Source organism: Urocitellus parryii, chromosome 7 (assembly GCF_045843805.1).
Source record: "Urocitellus parryii isolate mUroPar1 chromosome 7, mUroPar1.hap1, whole genome shotgun sequence".
Classification (NCBI taxonomy): Eukaryota; Metazoa; Chordata; class Mammalia; order Rodentia; family Sciuridae; genus Urocitellus; species Urocitellus parryii.
The window spans coordinates 23111999-23137035 of NC_135537.1; positions in this window are offsets into that span (position 1 = coordinate 23111999).

The following is a 25037-nucleotide window of genomic DNA, read 5'->3' on the forward strand; positions in this document are numbered from 1 at the left end:
AATAACAATCTTTATATTATAGCTATGTTGTTTTCCATAGCCTATAGAGGGAGGTTTAATTTTCTTGCTTTTTTTGGTTTATAGAGGCTTCTCGTCCCTTTTCCCATGGTCCCTTTCCATATTTAAAACCAGCCAAGGTCAACAAAGTCTGTGTCATTTTGTATCACTGACATTCACTCTTCTGTCTCATTCTTCCACATTTAAGGTCTCTTGTGATGATATTAGACCTGCCTGAATAATCCAAGGTTTAGTTGCTGGTTGGAAAACTTAATTCCATCTGCTAACTTAACTTCCTTTTGCCATGCAAAGTAATCTATTCCTAGATTCTGAGGATTAAGACATTGGCCCTCTTTGAGGGCCAATGTTCCACCTGCCACAGGTAGAAGTGAGTATGGAGGCATTAAATAACATACTTGTATATGGATGCCAACTCTTCGTCAGCTATTTGATCTTGAACAAGTTTCTTCACCTCCTTGAGCTGTTTGCATGGAAAAGCTGAGTTAATAATTACTACCACTTAGGGTTGTCATGAAGCTGCTGTTAGAGCAGTCTTCAACCTATGAAGAAGTCCCTTGTTAGTGTGTCCTTCTATTAAATCTGGAAAAAACATACCCAACTTGGGGCTGGAGTTGTGGCTCAGTGGTAGAGTGCTTGCCTTGCACGTTCGATCCTCAGCACCACATAAAATAAATGAATAAAATAAAGTTATTGTGTCCAACTACAACTAAAAACTAAATATTTTTTTAAAAATACCCAACTTCTCAAAAGAATGTTGTAGGTTATAGCCTTCTTAGATAACATTTATTCTTTTTTTAAAATATTTATTTATTAGTTATTGGCGGACATAACATCTTTGTTGGTATGTGGTGCTGGAGGATTGAACCCGGGCCGCACGCATGCCAGGCAAGCGCGCTACCGCTTGAGCCACATCCCCAGCCCCACATTTATTCTTTTCAAGTGAAAGAAGTGAAATTCATCCATTTTAATACCTTCTTTACACTGCATTGCCTACTCCTGTCTTTAAAAAAAAAGACAATTGATTAAGGACCTATTATCTGTCTTTTCATCAGTTCACCATGAAGATACTCCATTATGGCACAAGTCCTTGAAAAGACAAGATTAATGAACTTGCAACAATTAGAGAAAAATTGATGGATAAATTGTGCTGACCAGGACTACAATTAAAGTTCAAGAAAGAGATAGATCTGTAAAGAATGATCTAATTACTTAAAGCTTTATTGCAACATAGACAGTATTGAAAGAGACTTTGAAATAAAAGGAACAAAATTAGCAAATGTGAGAAGTAATGGGTGAGAGACTGAATATGGTGTGTCGGGAGAAAGGAAGAGAGCTACCTGGCAGAGTAGAAGCTGTGTCTAGTGAAGTTACAGGAAATGCTGTTTACTTAGAATAAGGAGCTGTGTCACAACTAGACTTAAAAGTTTAGATGGAAAAGGATAATTCTGAAGATTATTGATCAGGACATAATGAAGCTAAGGGAGGTAAATTTAGAAAAGAGATGAGCTGATAGACACTGGGGATAAATATGGAACTTGAGTCATGATCCTCTCCCCTTCCCAAATATAACAAAACTTGATATTAACCAATGCAAGAATCATCAGAGTTGGGTCTCTCTCTCCTGCTCAAGCATTTCGGCTTATATTAAAACTTTTCATGAAAGAAACTTTGATCCATTGACGGACTAAGAGGTGTCCTGAGAGATGGTAACCTTTTCTAAAAATCATTATGAGGGAGTGTGAGAAGAGAGGGGAGACATTTATTAAACACAACAAAGCAAAACTCTGCCCTTGAGATGAATTTGTTCTTTGCCATCTCATGTGGTATATATTTGTGAGTTTTAATTCAATGATCATTTCTGAAAAGAGTACAAGTTTTTGGAATTCATTTGTTTACTAACTGATGACCTTTATAAAAGTTTAAAAAAAAAAAACTTCTGAGAATCTCGAATTTCTTCATCTTTAATATTGGACTCATACTGCTTACCGAATAGGGATTCTGTGAAAACTAATATCCATAACCCACCTTCATCAGTGAGACTGGTTCCTAAACAGTTTCTTGGCAGCCTAAGTAAAAAGAAATTCATTGGAAGGATTTGAGGCAACTCACAGGCTCGGAAGGAAAGTCCTGAGATCTGGGTAGAATGCAGGGGCTGTGACTTAAGAGGCTACCATTGAAAGAAGCCAGCACTACATAATTTCTGTCCTCAGGTCACTCTGTTCAGGACTCAAAATCCTAGGGAAAATAATGTCTAATATCAAAGTAAAAATTTCACTGGACAAAGTGACAGGTAAGGAAGACTTTATTCAAGGCTATTGCAGTAGAGGAGAGAGGAAACCAGTCTGAACCCAACTTTGCAGAAACAAGAACAACAGGGGCTTTGAAGAGCTAAGATGAGCGGGGAATTGTAGACCAACTTTGTTTACTAATTGGCTTTACCCAAAAGAAAAGTCAACTCTACTATTTTCATGGCAGGAGGTAATTTTAAAACTGCGAGGAAGGCACCCACCTGAGTTAGGCTCCTGCCCTTGCACAGAAACTGAAAGTAGAGAGTCCTCTCTCCCCTGATGATTACATTGCAAAGAAGAGGCTCCCAGGCCTTTGAAAAGGTGGCCCTGGGTTGTAAAGCTGGTAGGAGGCTTTCAAAATATTTACATATCAAAGGGGCAAATAATTGCTCTGAGAAAAAGGAGAGAGTAAGGCGGTCTTTGTCATCAGGGTAGGGATACTGCAAGGCACCTCCTGAGATTAGAATATGGGGTAAGGTCTCTCTCTCACTCACACACACACACACACACACACACACACACACACACACACACATACACACACTTGAAAAGAAAGAAAATGAAGTGGGAAAGGAATGGTGGGCAGAGCATTATGGATAATTAAAACGTGCCTGGAACTGTGTAATAAGTCAGAAGTGTGACACCAGAGTGATTTAAAACTTACTTAGAAGTGAACAGATCCACTCAAAATAATTAGCAGACCATTTCCAGGCAATGCAGAAGCTAGGACTAATCCCAGAAAATCGCACCATCCCATGAGCAATCCTCAGCACAGTATTACATTCAGAGGAAAGCAAATCGTACCTCCAATGTGAAATTGGAGACAATTTAAATCTTGACTGCAGTCCCTTAAACTTGCCAAACGCAAGATTATATTGCATGGTGCACAACAGCAGATCTTAAAAAATCCTTCCAACTCATCAATCTCCCTCAGGGTGCTACTCTCTCTGTCCCAAAGTTTTCCAAATTACTTTCCCTAAAACCCAGTTTCTGTTGGGCTATCTCTCCCCCTTTCCTCTCCCTATTTTCAGCCCTCTGCTACCTTCTCCTCTTTCTTCTCTCTCTCTCTCTGTTTCCAGATTCGTTTCTTTCCAAAGCATTCTCTGCTGCAGACATTTCCATGCTTCCTGCCTTCCCTGGTTCTGGTTTTCCTTCTCTAATCTAGTGAGCAGGGAGTGGGGCTTCTCCCTGAGAAACATGGGCTGGGAGCTCTGGCCCTGCTCCCTTCCCACCAACCTGAGAGGTCAACCTGCAGAGGCTGCCTTGAGCGGAGGGGAGTCAAGCCATGAGGCCCACTCTGCTCACCATGTCTTCAGCACCTGCTGAACACAGGATCTGGTACAGGGCTTGTATTCATTAGTTTTGCTTTTATAATTTTATTGTTGAGAAACAGATGTAGTCAAGGTACTCAGGAACCAGTGGTTCCTCAGCAGGCAAAGGCCAGTCTGTGTGGCGGCAGGTAGAAATCCCCGTCTAAGTGTTGCAGAAAGTTTTCAAAACTAGCAACACAGAATGGCTGCAAAGATTTGAGTGTCTCCAGTGGTCCTCCTCTCTTTCTCTCTGTAGTGTCCTTACCTGAGTGAAATATTCAGAATCTGATAGGAGAGGGGGAAGAGAGAGAAATGAATGCACAGGAAAGGAAGAGGAAGTCAGGGGTCTAGACTTCCTGCATAACTCAGTGACCAAACCGTGTCACTGAATTTCCAGACTGTCTGGGTAAAGACCGGATGTGCACAAGCATGTGCTAATATGGCCCCTTTCCCCTTATTTATGTATCTATAAAAGTGCTATTATAGTAATAATAATACCATCTTATTTCAAACAACTATCAAGTGATTTAGCTAACAAGGTTTATATGGCGATCTAATTATAGTGCTTCTTTTCAGTAAAACTCTATTAACATGTTTTTCAAGAGACCAGATACTAAAACCCTTTCATCAGGCTACAAGAAAATTCTTATAATGGGAAATGATGAAACACAAAGAGTACACATAAAATATAAAGGATTTGCAAAAGGAAATTTTCTGGAGAACTATGCAAGATATTTTAGTGCTGCATAAATATAGAAGATCATCCTCAGAGTATGTGTATGCAGTATGAAACCATGATAACAAAGAATTGAGCAGCAAGATTTTTTTTTTTTTTCCTAGAATACAGCAAATACCACTCAGAGCAGAAGAACTGAAAGATTAATGTGGAACACTTTACAGGGGCGGTAATGCAAAAAGCAAAACAAAACAACTAAATGCATGGTTGGAAAGCCACTGTTTCACTTTTCTAGAAGTTGGAAGCTTTATGTGTTCTGCTCCCTGCCTACATCAAAAGTCTGAAATCCATGGGCTCTAATGATAGATTTACATAGTCAAAGGATAGCCAAACGCAACAGGATGCTCAAGTTGCTAATCACGCAGCTAATTTAATACAATGAAAGACAATATCAACATCATAAGTGTTTAAGGCCTAGACAGAGCTAGAGCACCCAGGACTAGTTAATACCGTTTCAGTTTTGTGAACATTCAGGAAATTGTGTTTCATCCATTTGAAAACATCACCTTGGTAACGTTAAATAAAAGGCAGGAAACCACATACCAGCTGTAGAAAAGAGCCAATTCCAGCCCAGGATCTACACAAAGGTGATGATGTCTGCTTCTGGCCACACACTCACTCACCAGAGAAAGGGTCTGATAACCTGCAAACTAAACTGGGAAGGCTCATGAGGGACTCAGTTTCCAGCCCATGCCACAATTTGGGATGATTCCACGTTTGCATAAATTAATCACAGAACTCTTAATAATTTCCTGCTAGGGCTCCAAATTTAGAACCTGGTTCCGCCTTCAAGTCTGTATTACAGATCTTTATAATGCAAGTCAAGTATTCGAAGGAGCTGACAGCACTAACCTCAACCCCAGACGTTTGATCTGCTGCTTGTCTCCGGTCCACTTAAAAGCGTTGCTCTATGATTCTCTCTCTCCCGCTTAGTGGTAGATCTCCCAAAAGATGTATAGTTTGGGTGGCTTTGGCAAAATGCTTTTATGCTCTCCTCCTTACATAATAGCTTGAAATTGTTAGATCTGGATTCAGTTTAAAGAGCAGAAACTGCAAAAAAAAAAAAAAAAAAAAAAAAAGAAGTACAAAACAAAACAAAAACAAAAACAAAAAAGCCAGAAGGGATTATTTTGATTCCTTTAAACTTCATCTTACACATCAATAGACATGTAAGAAAGAAGAGACTATTTCTTGATCATTTTTCTAAATAAGTGTTTTTAAATGCAAAAACATGTATATTTGTTTTAAACAAGGAACTTGTAATTGTTTAGCTATTTTTGAAGGCATTGAGCCTAAATTTTAAATAAAAATTATTTATAATGCCTCATATTTATCCCTGACAGGATGATGGGCGCATTAATTCGTTCTATCAAATATCTCTTGAGCTGTTCTCTACATCTCTGGTATAGCAGATTCGGTTTAGGGCTTTTTTGTGTGTTTGTTTGTCTTGTTTTTGTTTGTTTCATTTTGTGTTGTGTTGTTTACTAGGGCTGTAACTTTAGATTCTATGGGTTGCCCCACCTAAGTGTGGCCGGCTTCTGAGGCCAGTGTCTTCCACAGGACTTCTAGAGTGCATTGTTCACAGCAAGAACCAAATCCTGTCACCCTTGCTGGAGACTTTCCAGTGAAGTCCATCATCCTCAGAATGCATTCTGGATATTTAACGTGGCACACAGTTTTTTAATGATACCCTTGTTCCTAGCACCATACCTACAAGCATGGAGACTATTTGTGGCTCTCCCATGATGCTGTGTGCCTGGAACACCTGTGATTAAAATATCATTTTGCCAAATTTCTACAACTCAAACATGTCCTTCAAGACCAATTTCAGCATCCCCTGGTCATAGTCAATGAAACAAAACAACCCACCACAACAAAAATAAAACCCATGGCAATGACCGGATGGTGAAAATTCAGGAGAGTGATAATACAGCATTGGTCTCTTTTCTATACTGAGCTATCATTTCATTCTCCTTTTCCTCTAAGCTTAATGGAAAAGCCTAATTTTTGTGTTATTTTAGACAGATCAGTAGAGTGAAATGAAACAAAACTATAACAGTAAAGGCGAAACGGAGACAGAGGGCCAAATTGAGGGGATAACAAGGAGAGCTACCATCCTTAAAGAATTCTCAAAGACTTGGAGGTAGCCTTGGGAAAGTTTGCAGTGCATGGGGAGGAAATGCGAGCCTTGCTGCTCAAGGAGTGAAGAAAATAAGGACTCCTCATTGTAGATGAGGTCTGAACACACAGGCAGGAGGCAAGACACTTCGTGGACACACCAGTGTGTCCAACAACTCATCTGCTGCCTCTCAGCAAGCTCTCGTTATCATTATTTGCTATTGGGGATGTGTGAAAAGTTTAGTTTTTTTTTTTTTTCATGCTTGTTAGTAGTTGCTGAAAAGAGCAGTCTATCATTGTCTCAAGTGACGTCTGAAGTCCCCATAATGCACTCCATGTAAAATCTTCCTATTTCAACCCAAAGAGAGCCCTCAGCACTACCCCTACAAACTCCTGCCTTATTGGGAAATTTGCTCCCAAATTTTTCTTCCTAGTTAACGAAAACCAAACCAATCTGAAAAATGTTACATGTAATTGTCTTGTAAAGGAAAAAATATGACTTAAAACAATATATTTTTGGTTGTCATTAATATTTGATTTTTAATACTGTTAACCCATATCAGCAAGGAGACCAAGAAAAGGACAAACCCAGTCATGGCTGATGAATCAGCACACCTTTTTCTGAAGAAAATTTAAATGTACCAAAGAGCTTCACTTTTGTTGAATTCATCTTAATTATTAATTAAGAATGTCTACAATGTCCTTATCTCATAAAATCTTTCTTTGCAGGTTGATTTTAATAATGAGAACTACAAATAACCCAAATGTTAAAGTGGAGGATTGGCTCAATAAAGTTTGACATATTTACACAACAAGTTTTTTTTTAATTTTTGAGTGATATTAAATGACTCAAAAATCTGAAATGATTTATGCCTTCAAAGAATATAAAATTATGTATTGCTCATCAATAAGGCTCAGGTTTTATTTAGTTATTTATTCAGTTACTTAGTTAACTATATTATGTGTATTTTAAATATTTTCCAAGATGAACCTATATTAGCTGTCTAAACATTTCTTTACAATTTGCCTGAGAGGTCTAGAAAAAGGAAAATTCATAGTGGGGTTGTAAGAACTATAACCTGGGGGAAAAAAATAGACCTTAGAATAGAAGGAAGGACTCATTTTTGTTTCCCTGCTAACTCTTTGAGTTGCATTTATATTCACCAGACATGACACCATTAAGCCAGATTTATACAACACAACGTGAAGTGGAAAGTAAGCAAGGAACTCATTACCATGTTCTATAAAGACAGAGAAGACAGGAAGTGGTTTACCGGAGCCCCTTCAGTGCTGATAAGTCTTCATGAGCAGTGTGCGAATCTATGAGTTTTGCTCAGCTTTCTGTTCTTCATACATGAGATTTTTTTGTGTGTGTATCACCAAATTAAGGATCTGTCATTTTTTGTTTATGCTTGACTTGTAGAAATTTTGTTAAGATGTATATCAATTAACTTGTATAGTTATAGAAGACTAATAATACTTAAGATCTAGGGGTTTGTGAAGCGCAGCCAACTTAATTTTGAGTTTAAAGCAATCATAAGCATTTCACTATCATAGATGAACATGATTCATGGCAAACTATACATTTTATCATTGTCTGTAAAATTACTATCTGCTCTCATGTTAAAATGTCTAAGAAGCTCCAAAAAAAATTCCAATGAAAGAATAGACTGTGTATATCCTGTGGGATGACCATGAAAGATAAAGTGGAACAGAATATGGCTGCAAGAAAAGAAAGAAAAGAAATGAAACATGGATGAAGCTATAATTAGACTGCTTTTTAGCACCTGTTAGAAGCTTTTGTGCTTCAGAAGCCACTTTGTTAAAAAAGAAAATTTGGAGTTTGTGAATCTTAATGATAGCTTTCCTCCAAGAGGTTTAAAATGGAAACATTCTTTTAAACTGTCTAATCAGTGACAGTAGTTTGGATATTTAGTACCTATGGGTGAAATTTGGTCATGAAGTTTGAAACACCAGAAATTGATGCGACGATGGTACATACTCCATTCCCTTTCAAATTGCACGAGTTTGGCGTCAGAAACCAGGAAATGAACCTATAAATAGATAACAATACATACACACACAGAGCTAAGCTCCGTGTATGAGATTTTTGACAGAGTACAGATATAACATGCTTTGGTGTCAAGTTTGCACTTAACCTCCGCTTATTTATTTAAGCAAATATGGTAAAAGATCCAAGCATATAATGTCTTGGCAAAACTTATAAGGGAATATCTGGGTGAAAAATCTCATAACCATATTTCAACTGATTTCACACCCATAAAAACATTAGTTCAGAAACCACGCACAGCAAGCAGAGATCAGCTGTGCCTCCGAGATAAGTTTTCGGCAGTTGCTAATAAAGGAACTGTGATCCCCTGGTTTGCAGTATGTTTCCTGGAAAAAGTTTCAGAGCCCAAAGAGAAAAGGTATCGTCTGCCTCTGTTTCTATAGAGCCCTGAGCACATTTCACTGTCTCCCCGCAGCCACCACCACCACCCTTCTCTGTCATTCTTGGAGATTTACAAGAAAAGTTCTGTTACTTCCTGAGCCTTGTGTTTATTACCTTGGCTGAGAGAGAAGGAGAAGAAGTGGGGGTGAGGGCACTATTTAAAAAGAATTCTTTTTTTTTTTTTTTTAGAGTGACATTGTTTGGAACTTTTAAGATCAGCTATGACAAGTGATAAGGTAGTCAAGGTAGTCAAATAACAATGCAAAGTCAGGGATGCTTTGCTACTCAAGAAGGATTTTATTTTCTTTTTTCACTACTATATAATCCTGAACACAGTGGCTTACAAAAACATAAAGTGAAATAAAGATTGTAATACTGCATTTGTATAAGCATTTGTGAGAATTAGCCTCTTTGTATTAAATTATTAATCATGAATCTGATAGTATGAAGGAAGTGAGCCCCATACTAAATAACAAGCACCTTAAAAGCTATCTAAAAGTGAGACAATAATTTAATGTAAAATGTTCATATATTTCACAGCATCCAAATGATTGGCAGAATGTGTTTCTCTTCTTACAGAGTCTTACAAAATAATAGGAATTGATAAATGCCAAAACCAACGCAATTTTATTTATCCTAGCCTCGATGTCTGAGATTCAGCATCCTGACTCCTTGCTCTTTCTACCACAGATCAGTGCAAGCAAACTTACATTTAAACCAGGGAAGGGAATACTTCTGTTTCTGCACTTGGGAAAAAGGAAACATTTGCTGTTTCGATTCCCTCGCTCTCGATTTTGTTACACAAGAATTTTTTCTGCCTAGGCAAGGGCACGAGTGGGTTAAGTCAGGGGAATCTCTTAGAAGTGAGGCATCTGGTTGCTCTAAGATCAAAACCAAATCTTCTTTTGGTCTCACGTGAAGAACTGAGCAGTTTGGGACTTGCTGTTCTTAATTCAATTACAGTCCCCTTTTTATTTATTTTTCCTTAAATGGAAGGCAGAGCACCACACAAGACAGGGGGAAAGAAAAACAAAGGGAAGATCATACCCTGTGGGCTCTCAGGACGGTCTCCCTCGGTTTCAAATCAAGACCTACTACTCGCACTCAGCTAAGGTCCTTTCCACCATTCCTGGGAAACAGGATGCTTTGTTGGTGGGGACGGTGTCTCCAGCTACTAAATCTGATGTGTGCAAGCATACTCCACTTTAAATCTTCAAATGCTCCTGCAACTTCCCCTAAATAATGTTCCTAGACATAATACGGGCAGAACCTAAACCCTGGTTTAATTCCATTGTTTGATTTTTTTCTCCCTCCAAAGTGCCTAAAATTTTTTATCTCCTGTTAACCACCTGATTCCATTTGGGTTGGTCATCGATACTTCTCTCAGTAGCATGCCCCTTCATTCTTATCTAACACCTTCTACAGAAGTTGTGTAGAAGTTGCATGCTTAAGTTGTGTCTATTGAATAGTTTTTGTTGTATTTTTAAAGACAATACTTCAAAATACTAATCATCCATGCCAAAGACTCGGTTCATTTCCTCTATTTTCTTTTGTTGGAACAGTACCTATTTGAAAGTACTTGTATCCATACACCATGGGTTTTATTCTAAAAGATTGGATATTTACTATGCTCTGAACCCAGGGTTTCCAAATTCTTTTGATTGCCAACTCCAGAAGCAAACATTTTAGTATAATCTAGTGTTGAATTATCATTTATGAGATTTATAAATGTTTCTTATCCTGTTATATATGTACTTGTAAATAAATCACAAAAATAGAAACTGAAAATCTTAAATAAAAATATTTATAATACAATTATGTACAATATGCTAATACAATTTAATCTTTTTTGTCTATACAGTCATTTTGTTTGCTTATTTGTACATATTCATCAGGCAAGGACACACCACTTTGGAGACCAATGCTCTAGTCTAGCACATTTCAAACTTCAATACTTAGATAAAAGGTCTTCATACCCAGATTCCTAAGCCTCCCACAGAGCTTCTGACTCAGTGGATCAGACCAGTACCAATCAGTTTTTATAGATCTGGCAGACAATGGGCCACCTTTGCATAACATAGCTCTAATCTCTATGCAATGCTTTCTTGTTTGGTTTCAGGTTCCTGGGCCAGGTTCATTTTTAATGTAATTATGGGGAAGCCACAATATAGGACTTGAATCCGTTTGACCAAGATTGTCTACATAAGCTGACCACGATGTTTTTTTTTTTTTCCCTTCCTTTGAGAATTATCTTCATGCATCTAAATAAATATGCACTAAAACTTCCCTAACTCAGACCAACCAACTGGAGAAAAGGCCATCTGAGTTCAGTAAAATACTCCTTGAAATGCATCTCTACTGCTCTTGACTGCACAAAATAACTAGAGGCAACTGCTGTGGACGAGTTATCTGGAAAAACCTACAGATTCATGAATCAGATTAAAGTGGAATGAATTGCGTAGTATTTAAATCCGATTTGATGCCTTCCAAGTATTTTGAAAAGATTTTGGCCTTAGTAAGTTGAACATTCTTTAAATATTGTTTACATTTCCTGGAAAATTGCTCACACAATTAATTTGCTTAGCACACTTTCAGGTCAAGGACTATGCAAAGAAAAGTTACAGTGCCAAGATTCCAACTGTGTTTGGGGCTGGTAAAATTCTAAAGGTTTTTAAATAAAGTAAACACAGTCCAAAATTTATATGCCTTGAAATTTGTTAGAAGAGTGTTCCTGAGATTAAAAAAAAAGAACCTGTTTGATAATCCACTTATTTTTAACTCAATAAATAATATTTGGGCCTCTTATATGACTAGAAATATTCTGTACATCACTGAGTAACAGCTATGTCAAAGAACTCTATTTATACATATATAATATTAACCACTAAACAAGCTAAAAAGGGAGTTATTTGATGCTATCAAAGTTCAATAAAAGGAAATGACTTACTTGTCCCATTAGAAAATGTGGAATTTCTTTCTACCTTAGTAGCTTGTTCTTAAGTGTTTGCTTTTATGGGTATCTTAAAAGGTTATCAAAACATGAACAAAGTTCATCATGAGACAGACCATCAGATTCAACAGTCTCAACTGATGTCCACAAGCCCTAATGATTGCAGATCAGCTGGAACAAATAAATTTATATGGGGATGGGAGAGGCTGAGAGAATAGCTTGGGACTTTGGGCCAGCAATTGGCCAGTTGTATTCAGTTTAATTATTAAATACAATGGTTAAAGAATAGGGTTTAATAACTTCCTTGCCAGGTAGATCCTGGGTCTCATGGAAGTTATTGCCAGATCTGTATGGCCTGGCCAAGTTTCTCTCTGGTGACTGTGCACTGCCAATTTCACAATAAGAAAAATGTCCTTGCCATTTCGAAAGATCCACTGTTCTTAGCATCCCTTTCCCAGTCCTTGTACCAATGAGGTCCTTATTCTATACACAAAAAGCCTAAAGTATCCTTCAGGGTTTAGCCAGCGACGTGCACAGAGGCATTATTACTCTTAATTTAATAACAGTAACATTTTCATACTAATCAGGAACTTGCTGGTTTTAATTACTACACATTATTCCAGGGGAAGGGAAAAGCCACTCAAACAAATTTTAAAATAAGATGTTAGCAGAAGTGTGATAAGTGCTTTGCTCTTAGCTGCTGCTCTACCCATAAAATAGGTTTGCTCTGAGTTCTTTGATGATATTTTCATCTGTGTTTTAAACCAGACCTCAGCCAAGACGTTTCTCGTTGAAATAAATATTCATTGATCTGTATTCTCTTCTTCCATCTTCTCGTAGGCAGAAATATATATCAATGTCATCTTTTCTTTAACCACCTTTTAAAAAATTATTTGAGGAATGTGGTTTATCCCTTAAACCTGTCTCCTTTTGGTTTCTAAGCCAGGTCACTTTCTTAGGATGACTCACCAGGTTTGGTAACATCCATTACAACAGGGATTAGCAAGTTTACTCAAAACAAAGGAAGTATAATAAAGCCTGATTAATAAACACACAGACTTTAGTTGCCCCCAATCTTCCGGATCTTCCTCCTTTCTTCCCATGTGATTTAGAAAAGTAAAAAGCCACATCTTTGTGGAAATCTTCCTAGAAAAAAATGTAGAAATTTTGAGGTGTGTGTCTGGTAGTTTCTTCCTTCTATAACTGCTCTTTTACATGACTTAGCTAATTTTTCTGATTATAATTAATTCTGAAATGAAGAAAACTTCCAGTTTAGTGATTTTCCTTTAGGTGATAGATACCTTAATCGACACAATCTATAAACATTTTTTGGTAGAAATCTAACCTCCTACAGATATTCATCAATGGAGCTGGTTTTAACATATATGCTAATACTGTGGCTCGAGAATCCAGAATCAAATTGACCTCCTGGTGCCACAAGATTATAAAGAAAGAAGAAAAACATGATAAGGCTTTACAGCTACTTGCTCATCTCCTGTCTTTGGGGAGATTCCTACACCCTGTTTAATGACTGACCTATTGGGTTAACTCAACACCTGACTATTTCAACTTTCAAAAAGAAAAGGAAAGAAACAAGAACTTGTTATTTTCTTGGAACTGTGCCAAAGTATTCAATAATAATAATAACAATAACAATAATAATAAACCAGTGTCATTGAGAAGACAAACCACAAACCTACACAGATAAGAAGCTAAACCTCTCTAGTAATTTGGGGACTAAAAATTCAGTTATACAAGGATATGAATAATAACATGACTTAAATCCACCTAATGCTTATTATATTCCAAATCCCTTGAAGTCCTACTGAATATAGGTCAGTAACCCAGCTTTGCTGATTCGTAAGTCATAGTTGAGACTTCACATTTCATCTGGACGTGAGGGTTTCTTGACAGGACATCTGTCCATCCTTTGATTGCTAGCATCAATTTGGCTGACCTGGATGACTAGGCAGATGTTCACTTCCTCTTTTTACAGTTGTGGCTTTTCCCTTCTGAGACTGCTTCTTTGCTAAACTTATTATCTAGGAAAGGAAAAAGAAATAGTTTTGTTAATAAAGCAAATCACATAAATATATTCTCTTAACAAAGTATTGTAGGATTCTGACATTTTGATGAATATGTGCTTTCCCAAAAGTCTAAGTTTTAAATGAAAATCTGTTTATTTTTTTCTTATTTCTGAGTTTCTTATGTAGAAAATAAGGCTAAGTAAGTACAGTGATTTCAGAGAGGTACCCTTCCAGATAAGGGGAACTCTCTCTTCCCCTTACTGCTATTTCCAAGCTCACAGTTGGATCAAATCCAGTTGTCTTACTAGCTCAGGGTACAACATGCTAAGTAGAGGGACCAGGACTGAGGCTGCAATTAGAGGGTGGATTGTGACATGGAAACTCTTGATCTTCCATAACAGATGGGAGAGAGTGGGAGTGAAATAAACCCATAGCACGGTAACTTCATGAGGGGAACCTTTTGTAATCTAAGTATGTTTATGAAAATATACATTCCTCAAAATAAATAACAATTACACAGTTGTTTATTGCAGAGCAAAGCTGGACTTAGATCTCGAGGTTCAGCAAGCCTTGGTTTATGTCTTCATGGCACTAGCCAGCCAGATGATTGACTTGATTTTTTTTTTTTTTTTAGTTATAATTCAGTTTTGGCATCTTCTGAATATAAATTGTCTTAACATACGCTACAGAAAAGCAATTATAGAACAATTTACTGAAAGATCATTTCTGGTCAGACTTTCGCCACAAATACTGAAAAAAAAAAAGCATCTTCTAAGAAGAGGATGAGTTTGCGCCTCTCAGCACATTAAAGAAACAAACTCTTGGCTCGAGGCTCAACTGGAAGATTTTGTTAATATGATTTCATATGCATATAGAAACAGACATGGCCTAGAACTCCTAATGACATCTGTGTATACAAAACAGAGGTTCATCTGCTGATGTACAGCTGTTGATCATTTCACACATGACAATGAGCCTCGGCAAATCAGTTTTTTTATTCTCCACTGAAAAGCTCATGTAATCCTCTCTCTCAATATCTGCCTCACTTTCTGCACTGAATTCTTAACACTTAAGCTCTGGGAACTTTTCTAACTTCAGGCTTAATCATCTAATTTGTCTTCCAATAGAGGAAAAATTTCAATTTTCCCTTCAATGATTTTGATTTTAGTTCTATGTACCCATTAAGTTTACATATTGAAATGCAAAGTACATTTAAATCCTTCAAGAACTGTAGCAGTATGGCTGTTCAGGTTTGTGACCTCAAAAATCAATCTCAATATTTATGATGAGTTTGATTGATTTGGGCTTAAAATGAAAGTCCGTTTGAAAATGATCAAAACAGCCAACCTTCATGAAAGTAAACTATTCATCCAAGTGAAATTGTGGCAAATGGGGTTTCTTTTTAAAATTACTTTCATAGAGTTTTAATCAGAGATTCATATAAGAATGGAGGTCCCCATCTCTACATTTTTTAGTTAAATCCTTGAATTTGCTATTTCCTAATATCTCCCAGAAAAATAATCATTTGTATAATTCACCTTGCTAGTCCAATGATGGTTTCAGGAGACACCCACTCAGTCTATTTAAAGTGTATAGCAAGAGTCCAATTGAGCCTATAGTTCTGAAGTCCCAATTTAATTATGTTAACTTTAATTTATTGCATTTTGATTTTAAGGACCACTCATATTCCACTATGAAGTGAGAATGATGTGTATAACATCACATTTACTGGGGAGTCTACTCTTTGGGGCATACATACGAAATGGATTAATTACTTTCTTATATCCTTCTACATAACAGACACCTAGAGAAGCATGGGCCAATTCAAACTTCTCTCAGTCATTTATGAGATAATCTCATCTAGTAATTAATCCCTTGGTTTGCTTTTCCAATATTGGTGGCAGGAGGAAAGGATTAAAGTGTTAGAAGCTGATGCACATGAAGGTCTTCATTATGGTGGGAGGACGATATCCCCTTCTTCTGTTACCTCCAACATCAAGGTGATCGCTGGAGAGTCTGCAGGTGGGTAGTGCATATGTTTTTCTTGTTTAGCTCAATTCAGTCCCTTCCAACGTCTGCCTCCAAAGGACAGCTATGTGCACCTGTAGCTATACGGTTCCATAGGTACATATCCTGGTATTTTCTTCATGTTGGGCATCCCCTAAACTGACTGGACCTGAGAAATCCCACAACTCCTTTCCTCTCAAGTAGCTTTACATGTAGTTGCACTAGAATCAATGTGTACCTTCCTCCTTCTCTCTGAGGGCCACAGAATGCCGAGATGACTTTCCCTATCTTTATTTTAGGCCATACTTCTGTTCTTTCAAATTTAGCAGGAAGGAGCTAGTCAACAGGCTTAGGCAAGAAGCAGGTTGGGTTTTCTCTAATCAAGTGTTCCTCCCAACATCAGGGGACATAAGTGATGAAGCATCTCAACTTTCCATTGTGGGTTTACAAGCTTTGAGAACAATTATGTGTGGTACTCTTAATCCCTCAGAGCACACTTTAAAGAACTGTCTCTCCAGGTTCCTTTCAGGGCTCCCCAGAATGAGCCAGGCTGTTCAGTTAGGGAAGAGATCACAGGTCCCTCTCTTTGCAGGAGCCTCTATTGTTTATGAGTGGCTCTATCCAAGCCACTGTCTTATTTGGCCTCCACAAAACTTACTCCTTTTCCAAGATTCCCAGGGCTCATGATATATTGATTTGGGCAGGAGGGGAAGGTCATGTCCTAGAAGTCAGAGGCCACAACTATCTCTCTGAATTAAAAATGTGGGATGTGTAGAATCTTTTTCTTAGCCTTGACATTTAACTCTAGTTTCTGGACCATACAAAAATTCCTAGCCAATATCTGTTTATATAAGTTCCTGTAAAATAATTATTAAAAGAAAAATGGGTTGCTTATATTCAGAGAATAATAGCAATTTAAGTTTTACATAGACTCACATTCAATTGATCAACTTTTAAAATTAGTTCCAAGAAAAACAAAAGAAATCTATTTATTTTGTAGATGTGTAAATTTGCCATTGAAATCATTGTGGAGGATAATAAAATTCAAACTTTAATCAATCATAATCCCCAAAAGTCAGCATTTAGTAGCAATTATTTTCCAAAACCAGGATCTTAAACTCATTGGAGTAACTAAAATTTTGATAAAGAACTCTTGTTGCATGAAAGAACTCCCTTTGGTAATGAACGTCCAGAAACTGAAATTAGAACATTTATGCTATGAAAAAAAATAAAATTTTAATTATTGATTTCTGTGAGAAAAAATATTAGCCTCCTAGAGAGTGGCTGCTGCAGATTGGAGAGTGTGAAAAACACTGGCAGGTCACCCAATCCAAAGTGGTCAGGAAAGAATCATTTGAAGAGATGGATGTTGAGCCAAATCCCAAATTATGAAAAGGAGCAACCTCATGGAGCTCCTGTGGAAGATATTCAGATGGGAGGAAGGGAATAAAGGCCTCCACTGGAAAACAAAAGGAGTCTTCAAGTGAGTGAAGGGTGGTGTGCCTATGCCCTAGCTGTCAACAAGGACGGGGTTCAGTTGGTCTGAGAAGAAAACTGAGTCCAGATTACTCCAGATCTTGTAGGCAGCAGGCAGGAATTTAAACTTTAAAGAGAATGGAAGCAGAAAATGTCTCCATTGTTATTTCTAATCCCAAATAAGAGAAAGCAGACACACTGTGGTTAGCACAGTAGTCCTTTGCCCAGGCACTATGGATAAACATCTTTGGGATTTGGTGATATCATTGAGGTCCCCTGAGTCAAATATCCCCACGAGAAGAGACACAAGCTACCAGTTATTTGTAGATATAGAATTCATGGAATACTTCTATAGGTACACTTTTCTTTATTTTTTTATTTCCAATGGGTTAAAGTTGACGTTATCAATAATTTACAACTGAGAAAAGCAAGAAAGAAGTTGAAGGACTTATACTGAATTTACCAATTTACCCAACATGTATTTATTGAGCATCTATCATGTGGCACTAGACGAATTTTAAGCAAAATAAACAAGTTTTCAGCAGGGAAAAGAGATCACTACATGTGTAATTAAGTGGCACATTGTGGTAGACACCAGAGAAGAATAAAATAAGAGGAAAGAAGTGGGGGGGGGGACAGGGGCCATTTCAGACAGTGGTCTGCAAGGCCTCTTTGAAGAGATGCTCTTTTGAATGAAATAGGGTAGAGGGGAGGAGGGCATCCTAGGATACCCAGAACCTGAAACCAACTCTTTAAAATCTGAACCCCATTCTTTTGGCAAATAATAATAATAATAAAACCCTCCTGGTTATGGATGTTAACAATCTCACTAAGAGGTTTATTACTATTTTAAATAAAAGTCACAACTTCAGCAGGTAAACATACAATTTCTTGATCCTCTAATTCTTTGAGATAATTTAATTACTCCTGGTTTCCTTGCAAGGCTTCAAGGTTAACCCCGTCCTTTAGAGGTGAGTAGCTCTTCAACTTTGCTCTCTGCCTCACTCCCCTTTGTGCAGGTATCACCAGGTTCTGACCAGGTTTGCAGACAGCACTGCTATGAAGCACACAATGGCCTCCAGTTCTCCGGATTCCCTGCTGACTTGGTCTTTGACTTGTCTTTGCCACATCCAATGCTGAGGGCCCAAGTCTGTTATCTGGGCATGAGCAACACAGGCCAGGTGTTCACTGGGAGTCAGGCCTCTCTTCCTGCTGACCAAGGGTCCTGCAGATTGAGCAGATCCCGTGAGTTCTATTTGTGACTTCTGTTCCATTTCAGTCTGGAGTATTCCATTTTGTACCCCTTTGCTACCTAGTACCTTGGCTTTCAGTGCCCTAGGGAGTCCCTGCCAGCATTTTCTGCTCACATCTCAGTTCCCCATGGGGGAATACAGGTGCTTTTACTCTCCCCCATGCCATATGATGGTTGAAGTGGACATAATCTTGGAAAAGAGTTAGGCTGGGAGTCTATTTCTTAATCCCCAGGTCTCTTTCATTCAACTGCACCAACATGTATTTTGATATTTTTAAGTGATAAAATCACTGTTAAGATCACATCGGTTATCCTAATTTTTTGTTTGCTGTTTGTTTCATTTTTAAATAACTTAGAAGAGGTAAAACAACTGTTCTTCATCCAGGGTGACAGAATGAGAGATCACAGTTTTGTTTTGAACTCCAACAGAAATTTGACTGAGAAGATGAGGAGCCCTAACTTGAAGGACTCGGGACACAAAATGCACCGTCTACAAGATGCTGCAAACCTGTTCAACAGGAATCCCTCCCAGAGTGCCATTTGAGAGTCTCAAGGAGACAATGTGAGAGTGAGACTGTTTCTTTAAAGGAAGGGGAAGTCATTTATCTTGGGCACCCATCCCTCTTCATGGAAGAAGAAACTAGAGCATTATAAATTAGTGTGGATAGAAAGATTAAACACTGATGTAGAAATTCCCTAAGTAGATAGAATGGTGTTTTGTTTTGTAGTTTTTTTAAAAAAAATACAACATGGTAGACACACCTGTTTACTTTGGCTTTTGGTAAATTTGGCCTGTGTATTCTGGGACAGATTTTGGGAGGCTACTTATCTTGATGTGCCAACAAGTGTTAGGAAGAAGGAATTTAATGAAAGGGTGTAGGTATTCCTTCTAGATGGATGTTGGTTAGGGCCTTGCTAAGTTGATGAGACACATGTTCAACTTTGTAAGAAACTGCCTGATTTTTTTCTCTAAAGTGGCTGGCTGCACTGTTTTCCACTGGCAACAGCAATCCTGATTCAGTGTCACATTATTATCACCAATAGTTGGTGTTTATCAATATTTTTTTAATTTTAGCCTTTTGAATAAATGTATAGTGGTTTCTTGCTATGTTTTTAATTTGTATTCTCCAGTGGATAATAACATTGAATATATTTTCATTTACTTACTTGCCATCTATACATCTTCTTTAGTGAAATGTCTTTTCATGTTATTATTCCATTTTCGAATGGGATTTTATTTATTTATTTTTTACCGTTGAGTTTTAAGACTTCTTTATGTATTTCTTCATCAAAAATCTATTATGCAAATGTCTCCTATCAAGTCATAGTTTTCTTTCTGTCTACTTCACATATTTTTGCAGAACAAAATATTTTAATTTGGTTGAGGTCCAAAATCAATATGAAGAAAATGCTTGTGGTGTCAGGTCTAAAATCTTTGCCTACCTCTGGGTCCTGAAGATGCTCTTCCTTGTTCATTTCTAAGAGTTTTTAAGCTTGCATTTTGTATTTAAATTCATGGTATATTTTGAGTCAGTTTTTGTTTTAGGTAGGAGATTTAATGCTCTTTTCTTTCCCTATCAACATCTAATTATTCCAGAAACATTGTTGAAAAGGCTGTCCTTCTTTCATTGAATAATTTTGGTACTTTCAAAAATATCATAGCCAATCATTGACTGAATAAATACAAATAAAGAAAATGTGGTATATAAAAACAGGAGTTCTATTCATCCATAAAGAAAAATGAATGGAAGTAAAGACCATTCTGTGAAGCAATATAAGCCAAACTCAGAAGGTCAAGGGTCCTATGTTTTCTGTCTTATGTGGAAGCTAGAGAGGAAAATGGTGGGAGGGGGATCTCATGAAAATCAAAGGGAGACCAGTAGAGAAAAGGGACCAGGGATTAGGGATGGGGAAGTGTTGGGGAGTAATATTGGCTAAATTATATTGCCATATTATGTGCGTGTATAAATATGTAATAGCAAATTCTATCACTATTTACAAGTATAATGTATCAAAAACAATGTGGGGCAAATGTCTTGGTCATGCTTCTACACATCCTATTACTGTGTTCTCTGTTGTCTTCCTTGTTTGTGTACCTGCCTTCTCCCAATGGTCTTGCCTGTTGAAGCATCATAGGCAGCATATACCTTAAGGAGAATGACTCCTTTCATTTTATCCTTTTTTCTCAAAACTATTTTTAGATATTGTAGATTATTCACATTTCCATATAAACTTTAGAGTTAACCTGCAAATGTCTACAAAAATCTTGTTGGAATCATTATGTTTTTAAGTCACACGTAGACCAATAGTAGACTATGTGCTGTGTTGGAAATCACACAGCTAGCAAGTGGCTGGACCCATGTTTGGATTGATTCAATCTGACCTGGAGCTCAGGCTCTCAGCTACTCTTTCCATACCATATACAGTTGTATTCTTGGATATAGCTCTGTGGGGACTTGTTCTAGATCAACAATCATGAGAGGAAATGCATTTATTAATTAGTTAGATTTAACCATTCTGCTATATATATATATATATATATATATATGTATATATATACTTCAACACGGAATGATATACATGATAAAACCATAGTGCTATCTGTTGACTTAAATAAATAAAATTATACAAGCAAGCAATTATTCAGAATTATGATCTAGCAAATATAAATGATACCAAGAATTAATTTTGTTTATGCCAATTACAGGACACATTTTAATCCATTCCCAATTTACCTTTAAACAATGACCACTTCCTTTATAGGAACCCATGTTCTTGAAATTAAAAGGAGCACAGTGTTAATCTGCCTCATCTTGGGGTGAACTTGGGCTTGAACTCATGATTGGTAGTGAGTGGCTGACAATGTCTTAGGGGACAATTCGATTTATGGTGAGTCACTGGCTCCATTGCTAAGTATCTTACCACAAAGCTGAAGACCTTGTTTTTCTGTAAATACTTAATTTCATATTTTCCACAAAGCTAATGCCTGTAAGCCTTTCTTTCCATGCCTTGCTGCTCAGAAATTTCTGTGAGTTCAATAATGCAGCCAGTAGCTTGCAGTAGAAGGACTCGGTGAGGGTTTGTGATCTAGAGCACTTGTCTCAGGATGCAGCCAGACTAGAGGCAGCAGGAGTTCCACAGAAGAATTAAGAGTTACCATCCAATTGTCCATTTCACTGGGTTGAGGGAAGCGGTGTTAAAGCAGTAGCTAGCAGCACCACATATACTTGGTAGAAACAGAGTGTGGATGTGTGTGGAAACAATCCAGCATTTAGGACTTTTTCAACTTTGAAATGTCACGCACTATTGTAAATACAGTAGAATATACATTCAGCTTTCTACAAATGCATCTCTATGAATGTTTTTTCTGTGTAGTAATTCCGTGCCAGTATCAGACAAAGGAAGCTTGAATTCTATCCAGATTGCCTGGATAACCTTGGACGAGTGGCTAAACTTTACTTTTCGTATCAGGATATTGTGTTTTGTTTTGTTTTCCCAATTTTTCAAAAATTTTCTAAACAAAGCCATACTGATTTTACAACATCCTATGTGATTTAAGAATATATTCAAAGAAAAAAAACACTGGAATATTATACAGCTTGAAGTTTGCAAAGGCTACTTGATTATTTCTGTTCTTTCTGACACATAACAGCCAACATTCAGTATTATATTTCATAATTTGTTAACTAGCAAAGATACAATCATTAGCACCTCAAAGTTTCCAAATTCACACTAATCACTATGAAGTCATTGTAAAGTCAACCCTAAAATTGTAGTTAGTGACTATAATAAACGCTTTAAGTAAGTCATAGGTTAAATGAAGATGTTAAAATTTTGAGTTCCAAATTAAACAATTAGCATATTGCAGTTATTTAATATAGTGAAGAGTAGGTGATTGTTTTTGTTTTATTCTTATGCGATTCTACTTGTTTTAGAATTAAAATAAATTTGCTTTACTTTGATGGCATGTTTTAAGCCCACCATTTTACTCCAGTAATACTTCCTGTCCATCCTTTGATTCTATAACTTTGACCTGTGTTGGTTAGGCAAATTGTAGGTGTTGCAACAAATTAATGCTCACATTTCAATGTTTAGCTCCATAAGATGCAGTTCTTCATATGAAAAATCTCCAGTGTGTGTTCTTGGTGGGGCACCTGGCCTTTGGCAATGACTCAGAGAGAGACCCAGCGTCCTTTCTTCTTACATTTCTGCCACTTGAAACACATGGCTCTTGACAATGCCCTGAGACTGCCTTCATGCTAGACGGCCAGATGGAGAAAAGGGACAGAAGTTCATGTGAGGGAATCAAAGCTGAGTGCAATGTAATTGTGTCTCCTCACATGTCATTAAGATATACCAGTGACTGTGTGCACAGAAAATGATAAAAGGGTCAGGGAAATGTAATAAAGACATACACTGAGGTGACAGAGATGATGGGTTTGATAGAATAGTCAGTCATTCAGGACCCACTACAGAACCAGAGATGCTTATGGCCATGCACCAAGATCTTGCACATTTATCTGCAAATGCTGTTTGCTCCACAGCTGGTGGTTAGTCTATAACACAAAAAGAAAAGACCTGAGATGGAGTACATACATTGCTAAAAATTCAGCAATCTTTGCTTCCTCCATGTATTAAATCTGTTTTTTTTTTTTTAATACTCGGTAAACAGAAGAACAAACCCTTTTATTGAAGCTTCACATTGTCTCATGCCTGCAGAATTCTGAGTGCAAAGCTTCCCATATTCTACATTGATGAAAAATCTAGTAGATCCACTCTGGAAGAGATTAAGAGCACATATTGATCTCTTATTGTCATCTCTACAATATTGATCTCTTATTGTCATGTCTACAATAAGAGATCAAGTAAAAACTGCATGAACTAAATATAATTTACAACAGGTCAGAAATTTCAACAATAGGGCAATTTTGTTATACATGACAATTTATTATAATTTGCCTTATGCATTAGTCAAAAATAAGGACAAAATTATGTTTTTCAACTTAAAATCATTGAAAAATAAAAATAAATACCATAGAATGAAACTGGCAATAGTTAAAAACTTTTCACTATCAAATTTGCTGTTTGCTAAAACTTGATTGACAAGTCTTGTTGATAAAATAGAGGTCTGCAAAATTTGGTCTTGAAAATAATTAACATCATCACATCATCAAAATAATGGCCACGAAACTAATTTTAAAGTAACTAAAAATATGACCAGTAAACTTTAATTCAGGTAAAATGAAATGATTAAATAATTGAAATGTTTTTATAAAAGTAACAGAATATTGCATTAATCCCAATGAAGCTAATTTCAGTTAAATCAATTATAAAAGACTTAGGTATAATGTAAAAAATCATTAAAAAGTTAAACTCGTTTAGTAGTTAACTGCAGAAAATATTTTCTTGATGAAAATTCACCTGTTGTGTTATAATTTGTGTTTTAATAAATTTGTGATCGTAAGTGTGGAGAGAGACTATTATAAGGTCAAAATATTGATTGGACAGGAAAATGGAGTCAAAGAAGTTTTTTGATGTTGTTGTTGTTGTTTTAAGCTGAGAGGGCTATTGTAGCATGCTTGCATGTTGATGGAACAATTCAGTAAGGAGATATAAAAATGAGAGAGGATATAGGTTCACAACAGAAACAACAGGGTGCCAGAGAAGGAAATGGATACGTAGGTGGACACACAGCTTCATGCAGATAAATCAACATGGCACCTACCACACAAAAATGTCTGAAGAGACCCTTTCTTCTGTCTCACTTATCATATTATATTGTTCCCTAAGTTCTGCCAATTCTCTCCTCTTGCCCTTTCTCTACAATGCCCTGTCCTAGCTAAGTAGGCTCTCATAGCCTCTCACCTAGTTGCCTCCAGCGGCTTCCCCACATGGTCCTGCCTACAGGCCGGCCCCTCTTTCATCCGTTCTCCATTCTCCATACACTAGATACCTTCCTAAGATGCAAATCTGAGCATCTCTGCCCCCTGCTCAAAATTCTTCATCCATACACAAAACCTTTCAAGATCTATGTCCTACCTACATGTCTGGTTTCTTCTCCCCTTTACAACCACAAAATTATGAATTTATGCAGTTCTCTACATATGCCCCCCATACACACCTCTGTCTTCACATTAAAAAAAATACTTTTCTACTTGCTTATCTTGTCAACTCCTCTTTATCCTTGCTTATCTTGTCAATTCCTCTTTATCCTTCTTCTACTTGCTTATCTTGTCAATTCCTCTTTATCCTTCATACCTCAGCTGATGAGCATTATACTCCCTGTTACCTAAATGAATGAAGTTATGATTGAATGTGTAATAGGTGTTGATTATAGCAACCAGCCCAAATGCTCCATTTTCTGTGGTCAAACCACATTTTCCAATTTGGGGTTTGAAAAATA